Genomic DNA, 15,248 nt, shown 5'->3' with positions numbered 1-15,248 from the left:
GTTTAGCTGAAAGCAGGCATGACGGGGACCCTCCCACCACTACAGCAGCAGCAAAATTTGCAACCAACCATAACCACATCCATCAACAGTGGCAAAAGTGATGATAACTACTTCCAGCAATGGTCAGACCACCCCAGACATTGTCAAGCACAGTACGCAGCAGTACAGGTGAAGTAGTAACATCTAGTCCATCCATATGTGCCTTGACAAGTACACACTGGCAATGAGATGTTATTAAGAAGAGAATGATGAAAGCCAGTGGCATATAGTGGCTATGCTGAGATGCCCATGGTTAACATATACACCACATCTGTCATCTCCACATAGAACAAATAGAAATGAGGATGGTGAGTCTCACTGCCATCATGGTTTGCACAGATATAGTGGGATTTGTACAAATGGCTCTCTACACTACCAGGGAAGAAAAAAATGTGTGTTGCTACCCTAATCATGCCAAGTGCAGACAATGATCTATGTGATGACCATCCAGAGTGGCTACCTCAGATGCACAGAAGTCTGTTGTCATAAACAACATTAGTGTGCAGGATAACAAGTGTGTCACTGGCTACCATCCACATGGAGATAAGCATGAACTGTGGTGGTGCTGCTGCGGTAGCGTTGTCGCCTCACAGTAAGACGCCGCCCGGTTCGATTCTCAGCTAGAGCGTCTTCTGCGTGGAGACATGCGTGAATGGGCATACCTTCGATGAAGGTTGTGTGTCAGGCCTGGCAAGCCAGTTAGTAAAAATCAACTGCCAATCATTAGCGGACCGGAGTTCCACTGTGGCGACCCCTAACCGGGAAAAGCCGAAAGACACACACACACTTTGTGTTCCATCACTGTGTGCAAGAAGCTAATCACAGCATCTGTCCTGGATTCCATTTTCTCACAGATGCTCTGCCAGTTATAGACCACATTATCATGGACATCATGCATTATGCCCATCATTCCCATTTTCAGTCTGGTAAGTTACATCACATGTCCAGATTGCAGACCTACACATCTATTACTTGAGACCAAGAGTAAAGCACATATCAGGGGCAGGCTATGACAGTGGCCAAAGAAGTAAAGCAGTGCTAGTCTTCCATAAAATACACTGCAGATATAGCAGATGTAATGCACTGATCTGCTGCTGTTGTATCACAATTGTCAGCTGCAGTTCCTTAAGTAACAGTGGACTCCCCCAACTGAGATGGCACTACTCCATACTGTGTATTCTGTAGACCAGATGTGGTGTGTGTGTGTGTGTGTGTGTGTGTGTGTGTGTGTGTGTGTGTGTGTGTGTGTGTGTGTGTGTGTGTGGGTGTGGGTGTGGGTGTGGGTGTGGGTGTGTGTATGGGTTATGGTATCACCCTGAGCAATGAGTGTAGGCCAACCCACTACAAGAATGGATAGTGTGAATGTGCCCTGAGACAGTAAGTCAACTTGCATACTTGGTTCAACATCAGATCCTGACCTTGACTTCAGCCTGTTGTCTTGTCTCAGCCTTTACAGGTGTCACCATATCAGTGCTTTCCTGTGTAGATATAGAATACAGTACATAACATTGTGTTATTACTTGCCTGCAATTTTTTGTTACCTCAGGGTGTGCATGCTAAAGACAGATATTTGCAGGCAAATGTGAAATAAAAAATTGTGCTGGCAATCCCCTTAGTCTGCGTGTCTGATGTGTCTATAGAGCACATAGGCAGTGGTTTGTGCAATCTTCCTGACTTCAGTCAGATCACAGTTGATGTATAGCTCTTATCGTAAGTGTTATAACCTGTCTGGTGTCCATGACAAATTCATGACATCTGTCACAGAATCCAGGTCAACACTTCCAGTTTTATAGCTTGTCACTTAATCATCACCATGCAGGGATTCCAGGAACAATTCTTCCTAAGTGAGTATTGCACTTGATGAAGGGCTTCCCACATCACTGTCTTTTTTTACTGTTATGTTGTATGCTTTTGCATGGCCTGCTTTTATCATGTCATTTACACGGTTCTGGTATTATGTTGGTGTAATTCCTCCCACCTATGGCACTATCATCGTACACCAGCAATTTACACACACAGTCTCATAGCAGCTGTTGGGTACTCTCCTATCCTGAACAGGTATCATATATGTAAGAGTCTGTAACAAGACATCATTCTCATTGGGGCCAGACTTCACCATCTTCTTCCACCTGACAGATTTGAAGTTCATGCATACATCTATGGGGACAGGACAGAATAGAATTGGAAAGTTCAAGCATGGGCTTACAGTGGTAATACTGACACAATAACAACAGACTGGCTCATTAGAACATTGTTACTCAGAGATGGGTACATTGAGTGAATCACACATATCCAGCATACAAGGTTCTCCAAGGGTTTAGCATTGTATGTGCAGAGGTAGAAGCAGACATAGACTGGGATGTGTACTTCATTGGATTCTAGTGTATGCTGCAACCCTGACAATATGCATGTTGGAATACTTCTGCATGCATGTCATGTGTCTGGGATATCATGGTAGGGGTAATGCATGTGGTTGCAGGGGAGACAGTTCACACCTGTGTGTAGGTGCTTGTTGTGAAGGGCGGCATGTTCAGAAATTATAAGGACACATTCCTTACATTATGTTTAACAATGCCTTTCCTTAAGCACATGATACCATGCAGATACAACATTGCATATTTCAAACTAGCCGAACAGGGTTTTTCTATCCTGATTCAGTGAGCTGCTATCTAACTCTGTTGTTTTATCTCTGTACTTAGATATACATGTCTATCTAACTCTGTTGTTATATATCCATACTTAATTACACGTCTAACTCTGTTGTTCTATACCTGTACTTAGTTGCACATGTCTATTTAATCTTGTTGTGTAGTCTGTCTATGCAGCACTTGCTCTTAGCCACATTGAAAGCTGCTCTATGAAACCTGGCTTTTATGAGATGCTTCTTCATTAGACATATTTCCTTTCAGCACATTTGTTTTCTTGTTCCACATAGTTACACAAATATCAAGGGCTTTGCTGCTGTATATTTTCTATTTCACAGGAAGCATATTATTGTTAAAATATTCAGCATCAGCAAATACTTTTTTTTTTTGTAGATCCATTTATCCATTTGTATGTTGCTTAAGGTTGGCCATTTATTGCAATATAACATTCCCTCATGAGATTTTCCCTCCCTGTATATTATGCAGCAGTAACCAGATAATTTGATGGCAGAGCTCAGCAGTTCCCTCCAGTTCTGATGAAGAGAGGTGAGTGGGTGAGGGATGACTGAAGAAACACCTAAGCTGCTTTGAATAGGTTTGCTTGGTTATGTCCCTGTGTACTCACTATGTCCATCGAATCATTGCTATAGGCTGTGTTTCTATGTGTGGAATGGTCTGAGGAGTGCTCCCCCTCACACTCTGCGACTCAGGATGTAATGTTACCCCTCTTCCCACCTGTACTCGTAGCTCAGTTACCTACAACAGGACTATAGCTGTACCTCTGTCTGTACTGAGACACATCACTCCATTCCCATTCTGAGAGGAGGTCTTCAGGCATAATCTCTTTATTCCTCCTCTTCCTTGCTAGCTCCTGCAAGTATCAGAAGACACTAGTCAAATGCAGGTCATTTGTGAGATAGTCAAGGCTTTATCCCTCTATGCTTTGGAGTTGGCTTTGTTTCACATTTTTTGATAAACCCATGTATAAATGTTGCTCTTAGCATAATATGGAAAATCATTTGTTTTAATCCAGGTCTTATAACTTTTCAGATTTGATTTTTTATTTTTACTTAATATTGAAACCTTCTATTATGTACATTATGGGTTTGATATTTTCTTTTAAATATTTCTTTGTACATTGATTAATGGATCACTGCAGTTTTTTTCAATGGTTACAAAGTCAATGTGTGTTACACGGAGGCATGAATGATGACTCTTGCAATTCTGTGTTATATTTCATTGCATGGTTGTAAAATGCATAAATGTGATCTGCCTGCCCAAAAGAACATAAAATAAAGCCTGTTTCTGAAATGTGATGAAATGGGAGTTGACGTATTTTTCTCTCTGTATGAAATGGAAGTTGACAATGTACTTAGCCAATGAATGGACATAAACTCCAATTCATACCTTAAGAAAATAGAGAGGGAATATAAATGGTTAAATGAAAATATTAGAACTAAGTTCACTAAATGCTGTTTGAATTGAGAATTCATAAGTGACAACACCATGAGTGATATTTCAAGACTAAATTGCATAAAGGAAGATATTTCTGATCACATGGCCAAAATGCATATTGCAGTTACGAATATTTACATAACACCTTCTAATGGAACTGAAAAAAACTACAGCATTTGTGGATGAAGGAGAGTAAAAATAAAATTTTATTTCATTGTTAATAATGCAGTCTATTGTACATATAAAGTATGATACTGTGTGCTGTATATTTTGAGATGTTGCGATGTACTGATGACAATATATTTTGAAGGGTTTACTATTAAAATGTTGAAAGTGGGTTTGGCAAACACGGAAATGATGAATGGCAGTTGGCCAATTTCCGTGTTGCCGAACATTGGGAGAGTGAGAGTACATATCAGTGAATGCAACTGTGCATTCACTGTTATATACTCGATCTTATCTGTAGAGATCATGGTACAGTGCGGATTGGGAAATGTACCCCTTCTTCACTGTAATGTGATCTTGGAGTTGAAATATATAGTTTGCAGGGGGTGTGGCTGGGGGCAGGGGGTCCCCCTACTAAAATGTGAATGTCAGTGTAGCAATTTAACTTACATTTGTACCTACACTGACGTCATGTTCAATATTCGACAGAAATCTCGAATCTGCTGAATTTGTTCAACAAATTCAGCATTTATACCTAATTACTATGCAGGAATTCACAGTTTCTGTTCAATGTTCTGTATGTTTTTTTTTTTTACTTTCAGGTTTTTGATAGTAAACCATTTTGAAGTTATACATCCTTAAGTTACATATACCTTTTCCTGTTCCAGTGCATACTAAATACCTACCCCCAGATTTACTATTCTTCTGTGCAGGAGTAGCTTAGTCCTGCACGGAGGTGACCATTTAGGAGCAGGATGGCAGTGCATCATGCATATTAATGAGGCGTGCTGCCTCAGCTCCTAATCTTACACGGAGCATGTAAAAGTGCAGGGGCATGTCTGAGAGCAGAGCTCTCAAAATATACATGCCCCCACAATGAAGAACAGCAGAAAGGCCCAAGAAATGAGCGAGACCACTCATAGGTGTCCACATATCCCCACCAACATTCCCCCTGGTGTACAACAGCAAGTAAACACAAATAAAATTAACAAACCTGTATTTCTTTATTTTTTTAAAAATCCGATTAAAGCTAACCATAGGTGCACGGGTGTGCCAATTGCTTAGCTACGGTTAATGCAGCTTAAATGGCTAAAGAGGATAACAAGGAAGATATATGCAAATGAAGCAGCATAGCATTAGTGTAGTGGGCAGAGAAATTACCTTACGAGCATGCATTCCCGGTTCGAGTCCCACTGCTGCACATTCCATTTTCCATGCAAAGCACATTATGACCAATATTTTGGTTGCATAACCTACTAAATCACATATATTTGTGAACTGGAGTACTGCAGTAAATGCACATGAGATGTCAGTGTCATAATGAATAAAGCACTAGTAAGCAGGTCTAAGCACCAGTAAGCAGTAGTAAACATATTTAAGCACTAGTAAGCGAGTTTAAGCCCATTTGTGTGGGGGTAAGCAATGCGCACACAGGTTAAGCAGTTCTGATGCTAACTCTCTATAAGCATCATTAACCAGAGGTTTGTATTGCTTACCCTCACGCAAACCCACGCAAACCCACTTACAAATGCTCAAAAGTGCCTTAATCACTCTGTATCCGATGGCCCTTGTTCTGCCCATCAACAAAATAAACAGTCTTGCAGGTCTTGAACCCAGGACCTGTACACTATAATCACAGTAGTTAACCACCAAGCCATCACAGCCATACAGAAGAATGAGGTATCAGCAAACAAGTCTTCACTATAGTAAATTCAAACTGAACCTGTGAAAGGAATCAGTATACAGACATATGTTCCATAACCCATTACATAACATAAATATGTGAACTGGAGTACAGCAGTAAGCCCAGAAGTCAAGTGTAAGAGTGTTTAAGTCCCCAATAAAACACAAGTACCCCATACAGTGTATGTGCACATGAATCATGGATACCAGGAATACATATAATATTTAATGAATAATAAATCAATGCCAAAAAGGAAATAGAATGCAAAGTCAAATGTAAGCAATGCTAAGCATTGCACAGGCCAGCTTAGGATGTGTAAGCAATGTGTAGGCCAGCTAACTCAATGTGCCCAGTCTTATATCCCTTTAAACAATTCCAGTCTTAGGTAAGCAGGTTTGTCCATAGCTTAGTCTATTCAAAACTGGCCAATCATGACAAAGAGCGGGAAATTGGTCCTACTTAAACCCAAGAGGTGGGAATACATCTCATAATACACCTGATACACTTGTAATAGGTGACTCTATCGTCAGGCACACTGACGTCCCGCTCACCAGGCTGAACAAGGAGAAGGTCACGGTGAGCAGCCTGTCTGGCGCTAGGATCCGCCACATAACACAAGCACTCAGGTCACTCCAAGGCAAGTACAAATATGACTCAGTCATTGTCCATGCTGGTGTGAATGACCTGAGATGTACCTCCCTGGACTACATGAAAAGAGACATAGAGGAGCTCTGAGCATGTAGCCCAGGCTGGTATGACCCTGACCTTGAGTAGCATCTTACCCTCACCAAGAATGATGCCACAGTATGAAGACAAGATGATCAATTTCAACAATTGGCTTAAGTATTGGTGTCATTCAAAGGGGATCCAATGCCTATCAGCTTGGGATGATATGCACGACAAGCCATGATGCTTTGCTAGGGACGGCTTGCACCTGTCACCCCTGGGCTTTTGGATATTGGCAAAGGCTCTTGCTACCCCCATAGTGCCTTTTTAGGCAAGGCTCAAAAGACAAACCCACCTCCATAGGTATCACAAGGGATAAGAAACTAAGAGTAATGCTACTCAACGCTAGAAGTCTAAACCTCAAGATGCATGCACTCGAAACTCTCCTTAGCATGGAGAACATCGATATCTGTGCAGTAACAGAAACCTGGTTCAGGGGTCCCGAGAGCACCACAGCACTACCAGGTTATACCTCATACCATGCTTTTCGGCCCCAAAACTTGGACCGAACCACAAAAGGAGGGGGAGTATTGATATTCATCAAAGATACCCACACCTCCAGGTTGGTGGCAAAGCACGAAGCATCAGAGACTATCCATGTGCAACTAACAGTGGGTAAAACTGCCTTCCAGTTTATAGCCTGCTACAGACCACCCTCCCAAACCCAGGAACCCCACTCGGCCTTCCTGAGAACACTGGAATATATGAAGGTCTCTCCAAACACCATTATATTGGGCGACTTCAACTACCCAAACATAGATTGGGAGCATTACTCTAGCTCCAACACCCTTGCCCAAAGGTTCCTAGAATTCATAAACTCAAATGCTATGGAACAACTTGTTACCACTCCCACAAGAGGGGAAAACATACTGGACCTGATCATCACCAACATGGGGACTCTATGCTCCAGACCAGAAGCGTATCCCTCACTGGTAAGATCAGACCATAAACTGATCTCACTGGATATTCACATCCTGACCCCACCCCCTGCCCAGAAAACCACAGTGAAAAACTTCTCTAAAGCAAATTTCACACTCCTCAAAACCGAGGTGGAATCCTTCAAAGCCCTGGGCCTGTGGAAAATACGGCCCAGACCGCAGAATCCTTTATAAATGCATTCTATGAACACCTTCAGGACTGCATGGATCATGCAATCCCAAATAAAACCAAGACCCAATCCTCCAAAGGCAGACGACCTGTCTGGTGGACCCCAGCCATAAACAAACTATACAATAGAAGGAGGAAGCTACTACATGATAGAGCAAAATCCCAAAAAGGGAAGGCATCTCTGATCAGTATTAGCAAAAACTAAGGGCACTCATAAAATCGTCAAAGGCCAGCTTCGAGAGAAAAATTGCACAGGACACTAAGGATAATCACAAGGCTTTCTTTAGTTATGTTAGGAACCTGGGTGGGAATTCCCAGATATGCTCAGAATTAGTCCAAAATGACAAAAAAATACACTGATCCCACAGACATTGCCAACATCCTAGCTGACAGGTTCAGCGCAAACTTCTCCCCCCCCCCCACCAAAAGGGCAAATATCTATCCCAGCAGAGTGCTGCCCCTGACATCTCAGATGCTCAGGTGGGAACTGCCCTCTCCAAAGCAAAAACACAGCATCAATGGGACCAGACGGTGTCCCAGGCTGCATCCTACATGAACTCCAAGAAGAGCTAAACCCAAACATAAAACTACTGTTCAATCTCAGCCTTACTACAGGATATGTACCCAAAGAGTGGCGTACAGCAACAGTGGTCCCTCTCCACAAAGGTGGTGCCTCAACGGACCCTGGAAACTATCGCCCCATAAGGCTGACTAGCTTGGTCTGCAAAGCTATGGAAAGGATCATCATGGACCTCATAAATAAAGATATTGGGACCTACAGACACTGGATCCTACCCAGTTTGGCTTTGTTAAGGGCAGATCCTGCCTCTTAAACCTGGTTGACTTCTTTGAAACAGTCACCAAGGCCATTGACGAAGGGAAGGTGGTCCACAGCCTATCTGGACCTCAAAAGCCTTCGATACAATACCCCACTCGGCATTATAGATAAGCTCACCAGCTTAAATATAAACCCCTATGTCACTAGATGGGTTGCAAACTGGCTCAAGGACAGAACCCACATGGTTAGAATTGCTGGAGCCATGTCAGACTCCAAACCAGTTACAAGTGGCATCCCACAAGGCTCAGTCCTGGGACCTCTCTTGTTTGGTATATATTTCGGAGGTACAGGCCAACACGGAAGGACTGTGGCTGACCAAGTTCGCAGATGACTGCAAACTGGGCACCATAACCGACTCTCCAGCTGACACAAGCATCCTCCAAAGGGCCTTGTAGAAACAGACAACTGGTGCCAGAGCCATGGCCTCAAGCTAAATGCCAAAAGTGTATAGTCATCCCCTTTGGCAAAACAAAGTGCCACAAATTACCACATAGGTGGTAATCCATTAAGTACAGAAGAAGTAATTAGGGACCTGGGGACCCAAGTTGATAGAAATCTCTCATTTGACAACCACGTGGCCAAAGTGGTTAGAAAAACATTTTATATAGCCCACCTAATCATGAAGGGATTCACATCTAGATTAGGCCAGGTCATCGTGCCTCTTTACTCATCCCTCATCAGGCCCATAATTGAGTACAATGCCCCTTTTGGGATGTACCTTACCAAACACCTGCAGCAACTGGAAAGACCCCAAAGTACCTCACCAAGAGGATCAAAGGGCTCAAACAGATGCCATATGCTGCCCGGTTAAAGAAACTCCAGGTCTACTCAGTGGCATACCGCCTGCTCAGAGGTGACCTGTGCCTGACGTATAAGGCCATGTCCAACCCGGAATTAAGGGACATGCTGCACCTCAAAAAATCCAAATCCCATCGAGCTACACGCTCGAGACTTGAACCTCAGAACTGAAATAAATAGGACATGCTGGAGGGACAGATTCATAACCCATAGGCTCCCTTCACTCTGGAATAAAATCCCAGTCGAGGTTAGGCAGAGTCCTTCATTGACTCTTTTCAAGAGGAATCTTGATGAGTGGATGGGAGATCATAGGTTTACCCCGGGTATCACTTCTGTGTCACTGTTAGACAGAGGCACAGTATACTAACCTCGAAAAAGGGCATAGCAAAATTAATTTAAAATGGGTGGCGAAAGCCAAACATACTCTGGCTAGGCTTATAAATGCCCTAGGGCAGATAGCCTAGTATGAACCTATGAACTGGTTGTAGCTTTCCTTGCAGGCACTATGTCAGGAAGGGGAGAGGGTGTGCACTTCCAAGCGCAGCACTGGTGCATCCAGGAATCTAGAGTCATGGCAGGACTCCTTGTCAAAGACCATGACCAGAGACTGCTGCACGGCCAATACCAGGGTTCCCAATATAAGGTGGAAGCCTGAGACTGTCTCGCCCATGACCTCACCAGTGCCACTGGCATACCCCAAACTGGTGAGCAGGTCAGGCATCACTATGCTGACCTGAAGTGGTGTAAGGGTGACCTCTTGGAGTAATGGATCCAAGAGGATAGGACAGCAGGGGTTGTACCAGCTGTGTAAATCACCCCACTATATGTGTATTAATTGCCAGCTCATGTATATCATGGTTAGGAATGGCTAAATATTCCTCTTATGTCCTCCACAGCTGCAAGTGAGCTGGCCACAAACCAGGAGGCACATGGATATCACCTGGAGAGGTTGCGACCCGAGGCAGGTCAGTAATACTCTCGCATTTACTGTCATAGGAAATAAATCTAAAAGTATTAGTAAATTAATTGCCTGTATAAAACCTGTATTGTTTAAGGCAAGTACTGCATACACCGGAGAATATGGCAGGAAAAATCTCATATAGTTTGTATGAAAATAAAAGCGTGATAGCCTGACAATAAAGGTCTAACTGCTGGACTGCATGTGTATACTCTGGTATCATATGGTAATGTAGATTTGTAATCATATAATAGCACTGTTGTATGAAGCATTACCCACACCGTGCACCATAAATAGAATGTGTAGGAATGCCTGTATATGACTGGTGCAATTCCCCACAGGCCATTTAATACAACTGAGAGACACATAGACAGAAAACAGGGAAAATGCAGACAACAAAACCCAAATAGCACATGCAACTGAGATGTGAACTTGTTTTTTTAGCACACACAGCCACTGTACAAATCTTTCCAGTGGTAGTAGTCTGCATACGGAATCATACCCCACAACTGTACAGATATGTCCAGAATGTCCAGTAAAGTGGCCCATATCTGTTGCCTGTCAACCTGCCCCCCTGGGAAATCAGTGGGATGATCCCAGACATATAGCCAGCAAACAGGAAATACAACTGATTGACACGCATCTATGAGAACAAAGCTGGCACACTAGCAACTCCCCAAAACCTTATGAGACTAAGAAGCCAGGTAAGTCCCATTTACACCCCCATCTTGTCAAGCAGTGGCCAGAGTGTGTACAGTAACAGAGTGAGATATATGTGCATTCTAGTAATGTGGAATCTGGTACTGTGTGTGGCAACAATCAGGTAGTGCTAACAAACATTTCTCCCACAGGTCTGTTAGATACCAACACTGTGCCAAGAAATACAAGAATGATACCCTGTACTGGTACTGTTTACATTGGTATTGTATGGCATTGTGAGTGATGCAGTTGCTCTGAATAATGAGGTAGTACTCATCACTGTCACACACACTGTCCTACAAAATATAACTGTCTCAGAAATCTGTATAACAGTGCTGTAATGCAAGGTCAGAATGCAAAAGCACAGGAGAATTATAAGACAGAAAGCAGGTAGGAGATATACAGCAATATCTATATAGCACAAACAACTCTGATGGTTAGTGTTTATGTTGTAGCAGACGCAGCCATGGTCTGAATCCTGGGAGTGGAAGAAGGCTGCATACAGAATCATACCCCACAACTGTACAGATGAGACCAGAATGTCCAGTATATGGGCCCATATGTGCTACATGTCCCCCTGCCCCCTTGGTAAGTCTGTGGGATGATTCCAGATGTTTACCCAGCAAACAGGGAATACAAGTGATTGTCCAACATCTATGTGAACAAATCTGTCACTGTAGGAACTCCCGAAACTGTTAGGAGAGTAATAAGCCAAGTATGTCCTATCTACACCCCCATGTTGTCAAGCTGTGACCAGAGTGTGTACAGCAACAGAGTGAGATGTATGTGCATAATACTAATGTGTAATCTGGAAATTTTTGTGGCAACATTCAGGTAGTGCTAACAAACATTGCTCCCATAGGTACGGCGGATACAAACACTGTGCTGAGAAATAAAAAAACATTATACCCTGTACTGGTACTGTTTACTCTGGTACTGTAGGGCATTGTGAGTGTTGCAGTCTCTCTAAATAATAAAGTATCACTGATCACTGTCACCCACACTGTGATACATAATATAACTGTGTAGGAAAGCAGGTATATGTGTGTTTCAAGTCACTAAAGGTTGAAGAGGGCAATATTCTAGATATGTCCCGGTACACCTGTATGTGGTGAACACATGGCCAGAGTCTGTGCAGAAAGTGTTGGATAGCTATGTGCACAACATCAACCCAGAATCTGGGAGTATGTGTAGAAACAGTTAGTTAGTGTTACCGTACATTCCCTCCACAGTTATACCAGGTAAGAGGTGTATACTGCAGGTAAAACCAGTTCATGTATAATGATGACGGCAGCCATATCACTGTCCAAACTAAGGCTATAGGATAGTGTAGTAACACATGTAAGGTACAGATAACAGCACTGACTAGTAATGTGGACTACAGGAATATACTAGTTGTTAATTGGCATCTTTCTCTCCCCCCCACCATACCTCCAACAATAAACAACATACCCACCCCAACCAGTATGTAATGACTCCAGTGTTCTGATAATGCCCTATTGTTTGATAAATATTTTAATTGTTCCCATGCATGTACTATGTTGAATTATTCCAACATTGGTGGCATGGTGCCATCAATGTACCTGCATGCTGTTCTTAATACCACTGTGGTCTCATATATGCATGTGTTCTGTTTGCTATGCAACTGTTCTGTATCTGGTGTCTGGGTTAATGGGAATATCTTTAAATGATGTTATACCTAACCCTGGAATCTGTTGACTATTACTAACCAACATATGATGATAAATTCTAAATGCTATAGCACGTTTGGGAAGGCCGGTCCCAGTGGACCCACCTGTCCCACATCAGCTAGTTGTGGCACTGGGCACCAGCATGTCTGAGGCCCAACTCGGGAACTCCCTGTCCATTGGTTCTGCACCACCTTCAGGTAACACTGCCTCAAGGGATGGGGCTCTCCCCCACCTAGGAGTTGGTACAGACAGGAACCTGTCACCCGTCGCCAGGTCTGGGACGTGGTATGTAGCAAGCTCAGCCAACAGCTTGGTGATCTGCTACGCCAGCTTGAGGGCTGTGTGTCACGACTAGAGGGCCAGACTGGCTCTGTGACTCAGCCCCTAGCACAGCCACCTTCGGGGCTGGGAAGGTACAGTAGTGACTATCCATGGGTGGGGACCTCAGTCACACTATTTCCACTATGGGGTTCATGTGTTTCTGATTTCCCAACACCCCTCCCCATCAGGGTGTTTACCCTTCACGTGTGTCACATACCAACCCTGTATGCGTGCTGTTTGTCTTGTCTGTTAACCTACCCAACCTACCTCCCCAATATACCTACTATCCCTCCCCAACATCCAACTCTCACCTGAAAAACAAAAGAAAAAGGCCAGTCTGTTCCCAAAAAGAAATCTCACCCCATACATAGCTGTCCATTCCGCACACATGTCCACTGGACACATATAATCAGGTCTAGTTGGCATCACAACTTATTATTGTTGTCCTCACCCATCTCCCAGAGGTTTGAGTGTCCAAATCTACCTCAAAATTCAGTGTACACGCACAGCTGTTGCTGTAGAAAAAATGGGCAGCTATGGACCCTCTCCACACACTTCCTTCAAATCCCTAGCTATTTTCCCTACTGTCTTTCCCTCTTTGTGCCCCTTTTTCACCATTTTCCTATCAACCCTTTTTCTTTTTTTTTAAAGAAATTAGTGCGGGGTTAAGTGGGAGTAAGCACTTTTAAGAGCAGTAAGCAGGTTTAAGCCTGTTTGCATGGGGGTAAGCAATGCCTACACAGGTTAAGCAATTCAGAAGCTAAATGAGTATAAGAAACAGTAACTGGAAGTTAACAGTGCTTATCTCCTTGCAAATCTGCTTACAACCGCTCAAAAGTGCCTTAATCACTCTGTATCCAACTGCCCTTGCTCTTCCTAGAAACAAAATAAACAGCCTTTGCAAGGTTTGAACCCAGGACTCAGCACACCATAACCAACAAGATTTACCACTTAGCCATGTCAAATACACATAACCGTGATGTTTACACAAACATATCATCTAGCCCAGTCATTCAACAGTACAGGGAATGTATTATAACATGTAGATGTATGTGTGTGTGTGTGTGTGTGTGTGTGTATATATATATATATATATATATATATATATATATATATATATATATATATATATATATATATATATATATATATATATATATATGTATAACTCCATACATCTATAGATATATATGTCTACATCTATATGTCTATGGTGATCTCTGCCTGACTTACAAAGCCATGTCCAACTCAGAATTGATGGAAATGCTCCACCTAAAGAAATTAAATTCACTGTGAGCCATGTGCTTTAGTGAGCTAAACCTCACCACAACAATAAATAGAACATGCTGGTGGGATAGATTCCTGTCACAGAGACTCCCCATGCTTTGGAACAAAATTCCAAACTACATTAGGCAGAGCCCCTCACTAACACTCTTCAAGAGAAACCTTGACGAGTGGATGGATAACAGAAAATACACCCCTGGAATCACTTCATTGGCTCTGCTTGACAGAAGATCAGTTAATCAATTGGACGGCAAAAGCCGACAGACTCTGAGCAGGATTCACGAAGGCTTGCATGGAGTGTAAGAGACGTGCAACACTCCATGCAAGCCTCGCTATCCAGGAACAGCCATAAGCTCCGTGTAAGAGACCAGCTAAAACGTCTCTTACATGGACTGGGCATGGACATGCTAAATACCTCACTTGCATCTGAAAGGTATGCAAATGAGGTATATTAGCGATCCATGAAGCAGAAACCAGTCCGTAGGAGACGTTAGCTGCAGAAATGTACTCAGCTGACAACTGAGTACATTTCTGCAAATTCCACAACGGTGCGATCTCAGCTCCAAATAAAGGTTGCATATGACTCGGGCAGCATGCCAATGGCCAAATATGTGGCCATTGGCAAGATAACCCGATGCAAAAATATTAAAAATATAATTCCCAGTGCAGCCCCACAAATGGGCTGCGCTGTATAAAACATAAAAGAAGGTTATAAACCCACAAATGTGGGTTTCATGCAATACATGGAATGACAATGCAGGGACCAGCAGACCAAAACCAACATGGCCACCGTGTAGTGGTTGCTAAGGGGAAGCTGAGTCTAAGACATGTAACTAAG

Source organism: Protopterus annectens, chromosome 5.part0, assembly GCF_019279795.1.
Source record: "Protopterus annectens isolate FY-2018-M chromosome 5.part0, PAN1.0, whole genome shotgun sequence".
Classification (NCBI taxonomy): Eukaryota; Metazoa; Chordata; order Ceratodontiformes; family Protopteridae; genus Protopterus; species Protopterus annectens.
This window is presented reverse-complemented; position numbering follows the sequence as displayed.